This window comes from Panthera onca, chromosome D4 (assembly GCF_046562875.1).
Source record: "Panthera onca isolate mPanOnc1 chromosome D4, mPanOnc1 haplotype 2, whole genome shotgun sequence".
Taxonomy (NCBI): domain Eukaryota; kingdom Metazoa; phylum Chordata; class Mammalia; order Carnivora; family Felidae; genus Panthera; species Panthera onca.
In genome coordinates, this window is record NC_138351.1 from 55,719,792 (window position 1) to 55,736,903 (window position 17,112).

The 17,112-nt window shown below is 41.0% G+C and overlaps 1 long non-coding RNA gene across 1 annotated transcript in view; it reads right to left on the minus strand.

The window, feature by feature from the left end:
• Positions 1–8,780: 8,780 nt before the first annotated feature.
• LOC132675473 (uncharacterized) overlaps positions 8,781–17,112 on the minus strand; it is a 137,978-nt gene continuing 129,646 nt past the window's right edge. Inside the window, exons 4-5 of the long non-coding RNA XR_013551585.1 lie at positions 12,077–12,209; positions 8,781–8,978 (exon numbers count right to left, since the gene is read on the minus strand). This is a non-coding gene — a long non-coding RNA (uncharacterized LOC132675473). The remainder of the gene's footprint in view (positions 8,979–12,076; positions 12,210–17,112) is intronic.

Consider the following 17,112-nt stretch of genomic DNA (forward strand, 5'->3'; position numbering starts at 1 on the left):
GGCACCCCGGGGGGGGGGAGATACAGTTCTGGACCTGGGGTCAGGCTCCAGCTGACTACGATAATGATGCTGAACACAGAGAGCAAGACCCTACCATCAATAGGCTCACAGCCCAGAAAGGCAAATTCTCAAAACAGAAGCACAAATGTCTGCCAGGACATTTGACCCTTGCTGTGCATCAGAATCACCGGAGACACTGTAAAACAAAAACAAAAACAAAAACAAAAACAAAAACAAAACGGTCATGCCTGAGAGGCACCCAGTCTCCTGAATCTGAATCTTAAGTTTGGTTATCATCTCTACTGCCAAGATTTGCTGAAGCCTCCACACAACACAACTCCCTCACCCATGTGCCTGTACATGCTTCCATGCTAGATTTTATCACACTCCTCCTTACCTATGTGTCCACCTGCACTCCAGGTCCTGCTGGACTCTAATCCTGGCAAGTCACAGAAATACCTATCATATGACTAGAAGGCACTTTTTTTTTTTCCTGAAAATGGTTGGATATTCAAAATTAAACTTAATAGTTAAGTTTTTACATTAATGATTGGAATCATATGTGATATTTCCTTATTAATTGGGATCCGGGCATCCCATTTATCACTCCAGAATTTAGAAGGAAATTTCCTGAGACAGACTCATTAGTTTAGGCAGTGACCATGGCCTAAATCTTTTTCAGCAGTGGGATTGAAAGGTGAGCCTGGGAAGGGGAGAGCTGTTAGGCTCTGACTTTCTTTCTTGGCCAGTGACTCACATGCACCTGCCGCATGACAAGGGGGCCAAAGAGTAGATGGGACACTGTGAGCGTCACCCAATTACCAATTTTCACATTTCAGAAAGACCTAGAAATAGGAAAACAACAGACTATGATAAGCCCTAAAACCATATCACATCTCTTTCCATACAGTTTATTTTCAATTGCCAATGTCATCAGCTGTGTCACCAGGCAGTGACATATACTAGTTCTCCTCAAAACCCCTCTAGTAGCAAATGTCCCACGGGGTCACCTTCTCAGTCAGCTGAGTCAGAATCACAGAATTCTGGAAATGCAAACCTGACAGTGATCTTCCTAATAAGAGGGGAACTGTTAATATTTCTTGAGTACCTACTATGGGCCAGCCACTTCATGTATTTTATTTCATTTAATCCTCACATTAACCCTGATGTGTAGGTTTTGTTGTTCTCATACATTGGATGAAAAAACAGGCCTGGGAAGGTGAACTGATCTGTACAAGGTCACGTATCTAGTGACCCAGATCCATGTAACCTATAAGCCCCAGTTTCTCAAAGTGGAGACTGTATACAAGACAGCGTGCCTACAGTCAAAAGAATCCACATAAACACAACACATCCTCTGAAGTTCCAGTTTTATTCAATGGTAAATAATTTAAAAGGCCATTTTCATTAAAGCAAACATGCATTTATGATGGAGGGGGAATACAGATTTGCACAAAATGCAAAGATAAAACATGAAACTTTAGGAAAATTCTTACTTGTGGCAAGCTACTTCCGCTTTTGCCTCCCAGACCCCAAGGACTCTTACCATATGCCCCAGCCAGGAGGAAGATTCCCAAAGATTTAAAAACAGAGTCATAAGCCCAGACAGAATTTAGGAAAGGCACCCCCAAGGAAAAGATGGGGGAATGGCTTGTCATTAAAGAGCAAAGAGTAGTGACTCTATTTTGTAGGGAGATTCAATTTCAATATCCATCACTAAAGGAATATAAATCAGATAAGGCCATTTGTTGTCAAGATCCTACCCACCTGAGTGATGTTCTCAAGAGGCTTCCAAAGGTGTCCAGTCAGGAAACAAGAATCTACACTGAATGAATGAGCCAGTGACAACCCCTATCTTCCCCAAACTCCCCCAACAGGCACACACACACATCACTTCTTGTCTCCATCTCTCTCACACCCAGACCTTCCTGCCCCTAAATCCTAGGGATCTTTATTTCAAACACACACAGAATCATCTTTGAGGTGGTTGCAATCATCAAGGATCTGATTTTAAGCTAGGTAGGCCAGCCTATGCTCTGTTGAGGCTCGAATTCTTCCAGAGAAGTTAATCAGTGAATTTTGAAAAGGATGAAAGGATGGACTCCAGCCAGGCCCTCAGCCTAGTAGAGCTGGGCACAACTTCCTGGCATCCTGACATTAGTTGAAGTTAATAGGCTTAACTAAGAAAACCACTGACTAAGGCAAAACAGAGCATTGCCTGGCTGAGTTGGAAAGGAGACCTGACCCAAGGAAAGAGTAGTGGCACCACATCTACAAACCCATTGCAGCTAGTCTGCAGCTAACCCATGCTCAGCTCCCTAAACTCATCTGCTCCCTGATTCTACCGACCTACTGGTCTTTGCCATTCCCTTTGACTGGGAGGCTCTCTTCCTCACCCATTGCTTGACTAATTCCTACTTACCCTTTAGGCCCCAGCTTCAATGCCGCTTCTTCCAGGAAGATTTCCCTGATTCACTCCAGCCTAGCAACTTTTTGTTTACTCCCATAACACCTGTATTTCCCCCATCCTAGTGGTTATCAGACTGCATTATACTTGTCTACGTACTTACTTGTGAATGCCACAAGGGCGTGAATCCTCAAAGACAATGCCCCGCACATGGTTAAGTGCTTGGTGAATGCTTTTTAAATCAATGAATGTTAACGATACACTACAAGTCCCCAAGGATGCCCATTGGGCCACAGGAATACACTTTTCTGACAACCCAGCCACCTTGAAAGCCGACAGCAGTAAGAGGGTGCTTTGGAAAGGGCTGACAAAGGAGAGGAGCCCAGCAATTGAGTATCTCCCATGTGTACTGAGGACACAGAGATAAAACAGAAATGGTCTTTGCACTGGAGACACTCACTCTAATGCAGGAAACTATTAGGGACACAATAGTAAGGACAGATTGTTTTTGGTACAAAGCTGAAATGGAGACAAATGTGAAAACCAAACTGGGTGAGCAATGCCTTTGCTTACATACTAATCTTACTTCTTAGAATGTCTCACTAGACAAACATTTTAGAAGGAAATATTAATGAGAACTCTGATATATGTAAAGTGCTGTTTATTTGTAAAATAGTTGAGAGTCAACAAAACTCTTTCATATGTATCATTTTATTTCATTTTACTCATGTGTCAAATATTTCGGGGATGCTTCTTTATACTACACTAACATCTACTATTTGGCTACTTGGGAGGGTTCAAATATAACTACCTTTAAGGAGCTTGGAGTCACATGGAGGAGATAACTTATAACTGTAATTTAAGGCAGATAGAGACAAGAGCTGGGTAAATCAGGATTATTTCTGTTGTAAGTGACTCAATCTGGCTGAACTAACAAAGGAATTATACTTCTCACATAATGAAAATCCCCAGGGATATCTTTATCCAGGGGCTGGAATAATGTATACCAGTCCCTTCTCTCAATCTCTTGGCTTTGCCTTATGCCAGGCTGGCATCACTCTCAGGCTCCATCACGGTAGCTACTCACAATTTCTGGCTCAAATCTTCCAAGACCTGATTTGACCTAACATTAGAGCTTCTCTTCTCCCACAGGTGTTAATGAAAATCATGGCCTGATTATCCTTGGCCTGAGTCATGATCATGTACCCTCTCATGAGCCAATCACTGAGCCATGGAACAGAATTAGCTAACCGATAACCCTAGGTCACATGTCCCTTCTCTAAGCAGGTGTGGGGTCAGGCCCAAACAATGGGCTGAAAGGAGAATAAATCTTGAGTAGTCAAGTGTCATTAACAACAGTCTGATCAAATGCTTGAGACTTAGTCCTAACAACAGCTTTGTGTTTTCACGCATTTTACAAATGAGAGAGGTGAGACTAGTAAAAGCAAGAACAGGACTGGGATCTGGTCTTTTGGCTTAGTTCTGTGTCCCCTCCATTTGTGTTTGTTGGAATGTGAGCTGTGACAATACTTCTTTGGGTGAGACATTACAAAACATTCACAAGCATCATAAAACATTTCACATCCATGGCTCTAATACCAGTGACACCTGCCTCCCATCACTATAACAACTAAAACTGCTCACACATTTTCAAAGGTCCCCTTAGGGGGCAGCACCTCTCTCGCTTGAGAAAAACTGAATGTTACCCAAGTGAACCTTACTTATTATCAGGAGTTTCATCTTTCTCAAAGTTCCTAAATGGAAACTCTAACATTTGGCTTCAGAGATAGACTGAGCTTTTTATTGAACATCCCTTAAAAATTCTCTAGTCTAACCCTGTAGGCCAGCTGTTCTGGTCTAGAGGACAAGGGATGAGTAAGGAAGGCAGGAAAAAGATGGGCAAAGAATGTGCTCCAGGAAGATGAGTGGAAAGGATTGGAGGTGGTAGGTCTTGGTTTCCCATTAATGCTCCACTGCTTCAGATACTAAAACCATAGAATTAACACATTTTTATCGTCAGGATTCAAGCAGTTTCTTAGGAAAGACAGTATTATCCTCCCTTACTTAAGATAAGAAATTATGGGCTTGTGGGAAGTAGAGTGTTCAATTCTGAACAGTATCCACTAAAAAAGATATGCCAAATTGATCTGCACTTTGATGGAGCAAACAGGATAGGTAAGAATTTGAAGCCAGCTCTTCACACAGAGAACACCTTCAGGAATAGGCAAAGTTACACCTGGGAAACACTCAAAATGTGACAAGAAAATTGGCCTCCTGAGATACTGAAGACAATCACCCAGGAATAGACTTGGAATTACCTTATACAGCCCAAATAGGCAGAACCAGGTCTGATAGAGGAACAGAAAACACATGAGCAATGGGAGATGTCTAATAGCAAAGTGAGTCATCTGGTAAGGTAGTAAGTTCTCCATTGCTGGAGGCATCCAACCACACCCTGAGATGATGAAGTGGGTTTGAAGTTTAGCCTCTTAAATGTACTCAAGAAACACAAAATGGATAAAGTTTTAGTGCCCCACGCACTGCTAACGGAGACTACATAGAGCGTGTGGGTTTTAAGTTATGCTCAGTTTCTACTAGAATAATAGTACCTCTTCTCCCCTATCCAAAAAGCCTATCAGAACATAAATGTGAGAGACATTATTATGGGATAATTTTTTAGTCTGTTCTAATTAACAAAGGCAAAAAGGACATCTTTAACAAACTTGCATTCTTTATTGATAATGTAATACTTTTATCCAAGCAAGTAATCACTTGGTAACTATTGTCCTCAGCAGTCGCACTAGATGATCTCTAAGGTTTGTCCAACCAAAAGTTGAGTCTAAACCTAAAACTCCATGGGCTAGAGCACCTACAGGGTGTTTGGTAACCCTTACCCACAGGACTTCTGGCAGGTATGACATGTACTATTGTGCTTCTGACTATCTCATGGGTAACTAGAAGCCCACACACACACAAAGGTTAAAATGACTTTACACGTCCCCCTAGAATTGCCAGGGAAAGTGGTAGCAAGTTTTAGAAAGCAATTGTGACTTCTCTGTGTCACTCCTTTGTCTGAAGAAATACCAGTTGAGACAGCTCTCTTTGTAAAGGGTCATCTCTGTCCGTTAGCTGGGCTCTGAGATAGAAAAGATGTTTGGCATTACCAGCTTCTAGCAGTGAAGCCATTTTAAATAAGAAATGCTATGAGATTGTGGGGTACCAGATCAGATATTACAGAGGCTGGAAAACTTGCGGTTTACCTGGAAATACCATCGTAAGGACCTTTCCCAATCTTTGATCTTTGAAGCCACTGGAGCCGAGATACCTGGCCATTGCATACTTTCATGACATCAAGTCCCTATGAGTGGAAACATTCTTCTATTTTGTACTATAGGATTTGACATGAATTCTAGGTTGCTGCTTTGGTGAAATTACAAAAATGGATGTTTCTGGGGGACTCCAGGGACATTAGAGATTGTTGGAATCAATGCATAGAAATGTGGAAAAGTGGGACCTAGTCTTTGTCAAGAGGCTCAGAGAGTAGCTGTGCCTTATTCTCTTTGTTCTCACCAAGAAACAAGTAAATACGTTACTGCCACCATTGTCCCTTCCTTCACATCACCAAGGTCATTTTTTCTGCTATTCAGAATAAAGTGGCATCATTGTTGCCTAGTTGCAAGGGCTCATGGGAGGAAACATTCCTCCAAAGAGATCTATAACCTTCTAGGTGGTGTTATCCCCATTCTTATTACCGTGGTTAGACTATGTACTGCTCTTCTTTTCAAACCTCTGCTGCAGCACCACCATCATCAACATGTATTTGTGCCTACTCATCCTCATGCAAATTAAAGCAGAGGTATTGCCTGGCTCTCATGGTGCTTACCAAAAGGCTGAGCAAAATGAATATTCGCCGTCAGGCATTCAGGAAAAATATTTACTGAACACCAATATGTGCTTGCTTGGTATCTCAAGTTGATTCTACTTGTCTTGTTTCCAGATGAATTACCTTTCTGTTATGTTAGTTACCAAATATTCCAAATAAATGTAGAGGCAGAAGCTTCATAAAAATTGTAAAAATAAGGTGACATATCTCAGGATCCTATAGTCAACTCTTTCTCCCTTCTTTATTCACTCCATACTTCTCCTTGGAGTGTAAAATGTCCTTTCATGATCATAATGATCACTTAAAGTCTACACCATCTGAATTTCAGAACTGAATATCCAACTACTGGCCAATCATCTTCAGAAGTCTGGCAAGAAATCAGATTCATGATGTCCCCAAACCAGAATTCAACATTTGACAACTGCTGATCTCTCCTCACTTCCCCCTCACTTCCCTTACCAACAAACCAGTTTTCCTCCATGTACTTCCAGTCTCAGCAGGTGGCACCAGCATTGGTCCCTCAGAAACATCACTGTCCAACTGGACTCCTTTTCCTTTACCTTCCACCTTAAATCAGACAACATCTCCTACATTTGAACTACCAAAAGAGCCCTCACAACTCTTTTTCCCTTTCATTCCCACAGTCGCCACTGAGGTCCCAGCAACCCTCACCCACACTATTTCTCTGACTGGTATCTTGGCCTCTAGTGAAAAAACCTCTGCATGATTTTTCTAATACACCAATCTGATCATGTCAGCCTCCACCTGTCTCCCCCACCAAATACTTCCAAGTTTCCTCATCCCTTAAGGAGTAACATCCAGGAGGGATCCAACCTTGCATTTTCTCCCATTCTCCCTGCATTTAATCTCTGTTTTGGATTCATCCATCTTTACTCATCTCCATATTGCATATTAGCTCTTGCCACTATATCTTTGCTCTTGTTTCCTCTGCCTGATTCTTCTCCCACTTCATCCATCTGGTAAATTCTTGTTTGTGATTTAAAATCCATGTTGTGCCACCTTTTCCTGGAATCCTTTCCTGACTCTCCTCTCCTTTTTGTCTCTGCATCATACACCTGCAGTGTCTATTCTTATCCCACCATTGTCACTGTAAATCCTCTAGTAAACCATGAGCTTCTTGAGAGCAGGGATTGTGCCTTAGTTCTCCCTGCCTGCTTGGTTCTGGGTACTGAGCCTGGCAAACACTAGAAGCAAATGTCTCTTTCTAAGTATAAAGGAGATGCTCTCAAGTAGACTCCAAAGGGGAGGGAGGGAGAGAGAAGTATGGGTTTTTGTTTTTTTAAACCATCAACAATGTTTCTCATCCTTTAAAGATGAAAGTTTAGATTTATCCATGAGGGCACACTATTCCTTTATTTCTGGAAAACTTTAATGATCCTTTATGCAAAAGTGAGCTGTGATCCTCAATTGCAATGGGAGAGCTTCCAGAGACAATGTGGATCTAACCTGTTCTACATGAAAATAATAAGTGGTAGTCTTATAAAGAGTCATCCCCCAGATTATCATGCTACTGAGATACTGGCCATAAACTGAGAGTGAGGATGAAATGGGGTGTTTCCCTGAGTCAGTGGAGTAGGGATCTGGATCATATAGGCAGGAACTAGGCAAGAGCACTCATTTTGTAGGGATGCAAACTGGCTTAGCAGCATGGGCACAGGCTGGTTGTAAGGGCAGAGATAACCAGGAAGGGATCCTTGTAGGAGAACGTGGCCAAAGGACTTGATAAAAGATGCCTATGGTGTCCAGTTGTTGCTTTTTTCCTGTGGTATCTATCCATTGTTAAGGCATCCCTAACTCCCTGTATCATTCTATCACCCCTAGTCTCCTATAAAGTTTTGTGAAATGTCACAGCCCCATCTTAACTGAACTCTGGGGGAATTAATATAGTGGCCAATGTCTACTGTCATAGAATAAACACAAAGACCTCCAAAATAGTCTAAAATAGAGACAGAGTGTATTACCCACCAGGTAAAGAAGAATCACATTCCTTAAGAAAAGTCAGTGAGTCTCCTGCAAGCTGAAAGTGAAAGGGACAGGTACAATATGGAGACAGGGAAGTTTTTTCAAATTTCTGATTAGTTCAAAAGTGGATTGTACAGTCTCTCTTCAGACTGGCTACTTTTCTGGTTTAGAATTATTGAGACACAGGTATGGTTCGAAACAGGACTGGAATGGGCTGCATTAGGCTCTTAGGGGTTCCAGTGTTGCTCACTGGGCAAATTTGAAAAGGCATGCTTGAGGCTTGGTGAAATTTTTATTTAATGTTTTTGTTGGAGTAAAACAGTACACAGATTGTTTATAACAGTCTGAGTTTTGACACAGAAAGTGGCCACAGTTCAAGGTCAGATGTCAGTCCAAGGTGACAAGCAACAACCAGGGTAAATTACGAAATGTTTCAGGGTTCCTGAGAAATTTCTATGGCACCCTGGAGATGCTTACCTGGTAGAATATTAGGGACTCAGATGATGGATATTTGGCTATTAAAAGAGAGAGACTTCTGAACTTGGAGCGACTAGGGCTACCAGGGTTCCTGAGTATCACCCCCAAATAAAATTACCTTGAAACCCAGTTCCTCCCTACAATTAATAATATTGACTCTTACCTTTGTATCAGTTGAACTCAGGGAAAACATCACAGCAGAGTTAAAGGTGGGAAACTGGATCTATTCTGCATAAAGACAATCATGCTCTGAGTTACACACCAACACCCACAGATGCCGGTTTTGTCTACTTAAGCAATGCAAGGCTTCCATAATTTTCTTTTAAAAATATTATCATTTCCTTTCCTTGAAAAATTACCAGAGGTATTGTTCATTTTTTTTTTTCAACACAATTGAAATCGTACATGGTAGGGAAGTTTTTAATTAGTCCATTCCGAGCAGGAACTGTGTGTGCTCACTGCAGTAGAAGCCTAATAAATTACTTCATAATCTCAACTGGAGGCTTTGTGTTGGAAAAGACTCATTAGTTTGCACTAGCAGCCAGCAGCTTCCTGTGAAAGGTCTTAGAAACATGCTGCAGTAGGTGTAGATCAAGTTGCTTGAGGAGAACTTCTGGGGCAGTGAAAACAAACAGGCCTGCATAGTAAGGGAAGCCATGCACATCCAAACTTCAGTGTCTGGGGACAAAAGAACTTTTGAAAATTGCATGCCAGCCCCTTCTGTCCAGTCCACATTTTCCTTCTCATAAAGCTTTTCTCCCCCATCCTCCCCACAAAAGGCTTGCTTACTTGCCTCTCTGATCATCCATATATATATATATATATATATATATATATATATATATATATATATTTTTTTTTTTTTTTTTTTTTTTTTTTAGTGTGGAGAAATCAAATGCTTGGAAATATTTGTCCCAGACTAGTAAGACAATGCTTATACAGTTCTGTTGAGATACACACACACACACACACACACACACACACACACACCACAGATAGATACGTAACACCAGTGGGCAAAATGTTATTAGCCCAGCTGATAATAATAGTTCCTCTCAGGGGGAGCATAGGATTTGATATGTTAGTAAGTCACTTGGAGGAAAGGTTGAGACCCCAAGAGGCGTGTTCTAATGATAAAAGATGTTCTCTAAATTGCTTTCTAAGGAGAGAGGGTTTTGCTGATCTCAGGGTTCTAATATTGTTACACCCTGGTGGTTTCGTAAAGAACTTTGGTTGATTGTTGGGGTAGAATTGCTCTACAAAATAAAGAGGTGAGAATTTGAAACTGGGGGTGGAGGGTTCAGGGAGAGAGGTGTGAGCCAAGAAAGCCAAGCTTCCTAAGCAAGAAAGGAAAGAAGGAAAAATGTACTTCTTAGCAGAGCAGGAGAGGTGAGGTGTCTTAGGGGGATTTTGAAGTTATTTGCTATAGCATGTACATGATAAACTCCTCCCTCCATTTACCCTAGAAAACAGTTTCCCAGAAGCAGACCCTGAGGCTAGGATTCCTGTGCAAGGGGCTTATTAAGGAGGTGCTCCCAAGGGAGATGAAGAAGGGAATAGAGAAAATGAGACAGGGAAGAGGGAAAAGTCAAGCTAAAATATGATCCAGGCAAAATCCAGCAGCCTGACTCCACAGGGGAACTCTGGAGTCTAAGTACAGCTCAGTGTTGTCCCCACTGGTTGTAAGGGAGCTGGGCTCTCACACTCCTGCACCTGTCAGTTATTGGTTAAGGGTGGGGTAGAGGAAGGGATAAATTCCCAAGCACTTCTGGAGACAGTGTCCACTGAGGAAGAATCGCACAAGGTGTTGCATGCAAGAAGCCCTAAAGGGGTAGGGAAGGCAGAGCACAAAATTGTAAAAGAGGAACTGAGGAGATCTGATACAACATTGATAGTGTCCACAACATAAATCTATAATAAAGTCTACATTTGCTCATCATTGATAAGTGTATGAATCCATTCTTTGTGGTAATTTAAAAAAAAAAAAAACCAATACATGCATTCAGGTCAAAATCTTTAGGGAATGAAAGCAGACTGTCCTTGTAGGTGCAGAGAATGAGGAACATCTGACATCTAGGTCTACAGGCTTTGGGAACCAATCTTACAATTGCATCCAAATATATTATGTATACTCATGAAGCTATACTGCTAATGCTATATTGAGGGAATTCCTGTTATCAAAATGTGATTTCTATGTGGGAGGTGCATGTATTCACATCTCTAATCATTTCTGTTAGTAAAATGTCCATTGCTTCTGCTTGCCCACCTAACAGACCAGCTCCAGCCCCTTGCTCCAGCTTTATCTCGGCCAAACTCCTGCCATGAGCTGATCCTCATCCACACTCCATGCCACTCTGGCACAGTGGCCACAACTAAACCTTAACATGCACCAGACACGGAGCCAATATTGGTTATGGGTGACACTTAATCCTAACAATAATTCCATGCCTTAGGTATTACTTTATTTCACAAGCGAGAATCCTGCGCTTGACTAGGTAAAGTCCAAGTTCTCCAAATGGGTAAGGGGGTAGGGCTGTATTTGGACACATGACCTGGTGACTGAAGAGTCAGTACTTTTAGCTGCTGTTCTCCTTTCTCCATGGACATTGCCTCCCCTTCTAAAGCCTTTCCCCATTTCAGAATGTCAAGACAAAATTCCAATGCTATATCCTCCATAAAGCCTTTTAAATTAGGCAGAATTCTTGGAGGGAAGGGATAGAAATCCAACAGACAAGAAAAGGAAAATTATTGGTTTGAACATTTGGGAAAAATACTGGCATGGTCTACATGTTCAAAGGGATTGCCATAGGAACCAGGACTTAATAGGGACTTAATGCAGCTAGAATCTTCATTCTACCTGTATAGTTTATTCTACACCTCCATCCCAGCCCAATAACTCCAGGAATATGAGATACCTGTCTCTATCATTATCCATTTATCAACCCAGAAAGGTCCCTGATTGCCCCTATTTGGGTCATATGCTTAACCCCTGCCTTAATCTCAAAGTTCAAGGGAATGGAGTATTATGGTCAGTGAGACCAAGGAGATTGGTTTGTTACATGAGGAAGGAGGTGGGAAAAAACCACTCTGACCAGTTCACAACAATCGCTCCTACACTTCATTATATTTCTATAAAGATCCAGACAGAATTACTGTTTCACTTTCACTGGCATAAAACAACCATTAATCTCACTCACAGACTCTATGGGTCAGGAATTTGGATGGGATACAGCAGGGATGGATTCTCTCTCTTTCACAGCATATTAGGCTGTAGATAAAAGACTTGAAGCCAGGGGTTGGATTCATCTGAAGGTTCATTCACTCACGTGTCTGGCAGTTGATGCTGGCACTCAGCTTGAGGTTCAGTTCCTTTCCACATGGCCTCTCCATGTGGTCTCTCTGTGTGAGATGGTTCAGGTTTTCTCACAGAAAGGTGGCTGGTTTCCAAAGCTGAACATCCTGTGAGAGAAAGCCAGGTGTGAACTGTATTGCCTTTTCTAACCTAGCTTCAACCTGCCGCTTTCAATTTGTTGGAGCCTCACAAGCTTGCCCAGATTCAGAGATTGGGGAAGAGACTCTACCCCTTGATGAGATGTGGCAAAATTCTGGAAGAGAATGTGGGACCTGAATTATTGCTGTAGACATTTTTGGAAAATACAGACTGCCACACATTTTTCCCTGTGAATTCTCTTTGTCATATCTTCCCTAAATTATTATAAACTCTATGAGATATTCATTTTTGTATTTCTATGCAGTGCCTTGAGCAAGACCCTACACACAATAGGTCTTCAAAATATGTTGGTTGGCTAAATATATCTAACATAATGGCATCAAAGTTTTCCCACCAACTAACTGTGACTGTGAGAAGAAATACAGCAACATCTCTGAGATGGTTCACAAGCTGAGAACATTTCACTAAGTTATGGTTTCTAAACATTCTGGCTTAGCAGAAAATTACAAATCATTTTATTCAAATTATATCTAATGCAGAATCCCAGTATGTAAAACACATTTGGGGTGGGGGGAAGACAGGTGTGGAGAAGAGGGAACCCTGGTGCACTATTGGTGGTAATGTAAATCAATACAGCCACTATAGGAAACAGTATGGAGATTCCTCAAAAACTCAAAAGTAGGGGCACCTGGATGGCTCAGTTGGTTAAGCATCTGACTCTTGATTTTCGCTCAGGTCATGATCCCCCAGGGTTGTTGGATCAAGACCCATGTTGGGCTCTGTGCTGAGCATGGAGCCTGCTTAAGATTCTCTCTCTCTCTCTCTCTCTCTCTCTCTCTCTCTCTCTCTCGTAAAAAAAAAACTCAAAAGCAATACTACCATATGATCCAACAATCCCACTTTTGGGTATATATCCAATGGAAATGAAGACAATCTCTTGAAGAGATAGCTGCATTCCCATGTTAATTGCAGCACTATTCGAATACCCAAGATATGGAAATAACCTAAGTATATGTCAACAGATAAATGGATAAATAAGATGTTGTATGCATATACAGTGGACTTTTATTCAACCATAAGAAAGAAGGAAATGCTGCCTTTTTTGACAACATGGATGAACCTTGAAAGCAGCATGCTAAGTAAAGTAAGTCAGACAGAGAAAGATAAATACTGAATGGTATCATTTATATGTGAAATCTGAAAAAAACAAACTAATAGAAACTGAGACTAGAATGGTGGTTACCAGGGGCTGAGGAGGAGAGAAGGGTCAGTGGGGGAACTGGGGAGACGGTCAAAGAGTACAAACTTCCAGTTACAAGATAAATAAGTTCTGGGGATCTAATGCATCTAATGCATGGTGATTATAGTTAATAATACTGTACTATATACTTGAAAATGGCTAAGAGAATAGATCTTAAATGTTCTTAACACACACACACACACAAATGGTATTTATGTGATGTGATAGAGGTGTTGGCTAAAACTGTGGTGGTAATCATTTACAATATGTAAGTAAATCAACATATGGTACACCTTTAGTTTACACAATGTTATATGCCAATTATATTTCAATAAAGCTGGTGGGGAAGGAAAAAAATAGAAATGCTCTTTTTGAAGCAGGTATAAGAGGACTGGAGACCTCCCCACTTTCCTCTCCTCTCCCCCCCCACCCGACTGCCATCTCTTTTGATATTTTTAATCTTCTAGAATCTCTTCTAGAGTCTATCCCTTTTCTGAAGAACCTCAACCTCCTCCCCTTCACCACCATTCTCCCAGTCCATTTGGTTCACACAGAACTGACCCCAGTGTTCTAAAGATGGCAATGTGACCCAGACCTTCCCAAGAAGAGTCACCACGATTGGTTTGAAAAGGAGCACATGACCCATTCAGGGTCAATGAGACCCAATTGTAAGACTTCTTACTGAAAATATCAGGAAGGAAGATTGTCTTTGTTCTGGGGTTGCTCAGCCAATAGAATAAAAGCCTAAAGCTCTTGCTAGCCATCTTTGTTGCTTAAGAGGAGTCTGAGAATGAAACTGTAAAACAGAGGGAAGGTGAAACTAAGAGACAAGAATGAAAAAAGCAAATAATGTTGATAACATTATTTGAGCATCTGAATCCAGGCATGTCTGTTGCTAATATTAACCCTGGATTTTTCCAGACAATTTGAATTGTGTTTGTGTCACTTCTGAATTAAAGAATTGCAGCAAATACCCAGAACTGAAGGTTCTATGGAACACAGTTTGAAAAGCACTACAGTAGATTATCTCTAAGGCCCCTTGCCTTGCATGAGCCTCTGGAGGTATAGATCTTTCAGCGTTTCACCTTTTGTCACTATAGCACTATAGCATGGGAAATGCATTGGTTTCTCAGAAATTATAGCCACGAGGACACCAGGAAAATGCTTGTGGACACACACAAGGCTCACTTATGATCCCATCTGGCATTTGCTCTAAGGCAACCCAAACTTTCTGTTTCTAGGATTGAACTTAGTAGATACAGAAGCGTTTAATCATATATAAATTCTATATTAAAAAGCCATATATCTTCTGTAGGAAGAACTGCATCAACGGACCTCCAAAATTTTGTTAACTGTGGAATCAGGAGAGCAGAACATATACTTAAATGTCCATTTTAGCAGAAGAAAAGGAAAAGACTCACCAACCAAATCTGGCTAAATGTGCTGGTTTCTGCCACGCCCTTAGCAAAGACTGGTTCACTCATCATGGGGGGTGAGGGGGTGGTAGTCTCTCACACACACTCTTAGACATGCTTTAGGAGTTGAAAGCAAACCCTGGTGCTTTTTAGTACTTCTATTAAGATGCCTGGAATATGTCTTTGAATTTTTCACACCCTACAGGGGGCCATTTATAGTTCTATATCAAAAACATGGAACCACATCAAAACCACAAATGAATCTCGCAACCCAGTCAATGTTGACCACTGCAGGATCTGATGTCTTTGGCAAAGGGTGTTATTCCAGCCTATCTTAGGGCTCAAAGGACTTTTGGTGCTGAGTCACCCAGTTAGTCAAGTTGGATGCTTTGCCTGTGCACAATACCGTCTCTACTTGTTTTCCTGTACTTATTTCAAAGACACTTCATAATACAGGAAGATTACCACGAAGATGATTTCTAAATGGCATTTAAATAGGAGCCCATACTCTTTTTCTGTGCCTTTCCTAAGTTACCTTTGTACCGTTTCTATCTGCAAATGGTATCGCAGAAACATCTGTGTTTTAAATTGAGTCCCTATCACTTGCAAGAATTCCTCTCTTTTTTCTCTGCTGCCTCATCCTGCCTGGAGTCAGACTCAGTTATGTCACAGTCATTTTCAGGAATGCAGAGAATGCTGCCAGAGGCTCAGGATTAGAACTTTCCCATACAGAACAATATCATTTTCAGGCCAATTACTGTTAGAATCATACACCTCAAAGTGAACATGAGGAGGAGGTGATGAGGCAAGAAAGGTCCAGAGGCTCAGCTTCAGGAGCCTGGTATAGAGGCCCCTCTCACTCATGAAAAGGGACTAGGCAGGGCCCAACACATAACAGGTACTCAATAAGTGCCAAATGCATGAATGAATCGGTGACTAGAAGGATGACATAAAACATGCAATTTTACCCACTTTGGTGATTTCACATAGAAGTCCAATAGTGGAAGAGGGAGAAAGGATATTTGATCACCTGTTGTCTCTGTGGAGATAAATGTGAGAATACAGAAATAATTTCCTAAAGATTATTATCCCAGATCATTACCTTACTGATGCTTAGAATCAAAGAACATCAACATTGGAAAGGACCTTATATGAAAATTTTTTCTTTTAAATATCTACAACTGGCCCTGAAGTTCTCTAAACTGGGTTTTTATGAGCATATTGTAGAATATTAAGAGGTATTTATTTATTTATTTATTTTCATATATGAAGTTTATTGTCAAATTGGTTTCCATACAACACCCAGTGCTCATCCCAAAAGGTGACCTCCTCAATACCCATCTCCCACCCCCCATCAATCCTCAGTTTGTTCTGTTTTTAAGAGTCTCTTATGCTTTGGCTCTCTCCTACTCTAACAAGAGGAATTTTTTGGAGAAAGAACTACAAGTTTTGGAAGCAACATGGAAAACAAGAAAATAGGCATCTTACTGCCAGATTCTCATTGTTTGTTTTTTTTTTTTTTTTACAAACAATATTTATCATTTAAAAAGTAGAGGTCTGCATCTTCCCTCCCCTCAGGCACAACTTGTCTCGCTCATAGGCTTTATTGGCTATTGTTTATTATAAATCTCTAAGGGGCAATAAAGTGAATAATGTTTATCAAACTTTTTTTTAATGTTTATTTATTCTTGAGAGAGGGAGACAGAGCATGAGTGGGGCAGAGGCAGAGCAAGAGAGGGACACAGAAAGGCTCCAGGCTCTGAGCTGTCAGCCCAGAGCCCAAAGCGGGGCTCGAACTCATGAGCCGTGAGATCATGACCTGAGCCTAAGTCGAACACTTAACCGACTGAGTCACCAAGGTGCCCCTATCAAACATTTTTAACACAGAATCACTTCTTTTAAAATTTCTCCTATTGCTATTACAAGAGTCTTTGATACATGCTTTTGGAAAGGCTATCCTACAACAAAATTCCCATTATATATTTCTTTTTATTTCATCTATGGATATATTCAGCAAAGGAATAATATATTCTCTTCCTCTTCTTTTTCAAGCTCTTTCCTTCCTAATAACATAATACTAAGACTGTATTAAAATATTTTGGCTCTCCCTGAGTTATTTAATGAAATATGAATATATACAATGGACTACTACTTGGCATGAGAAAGAATGAAATCATGCCATTTATAGCAACGTGGACGGAACTGGAAGGTATTATGTTGAGTGAAATAAGGCAGTCAGAGAAGGACAGAATCATA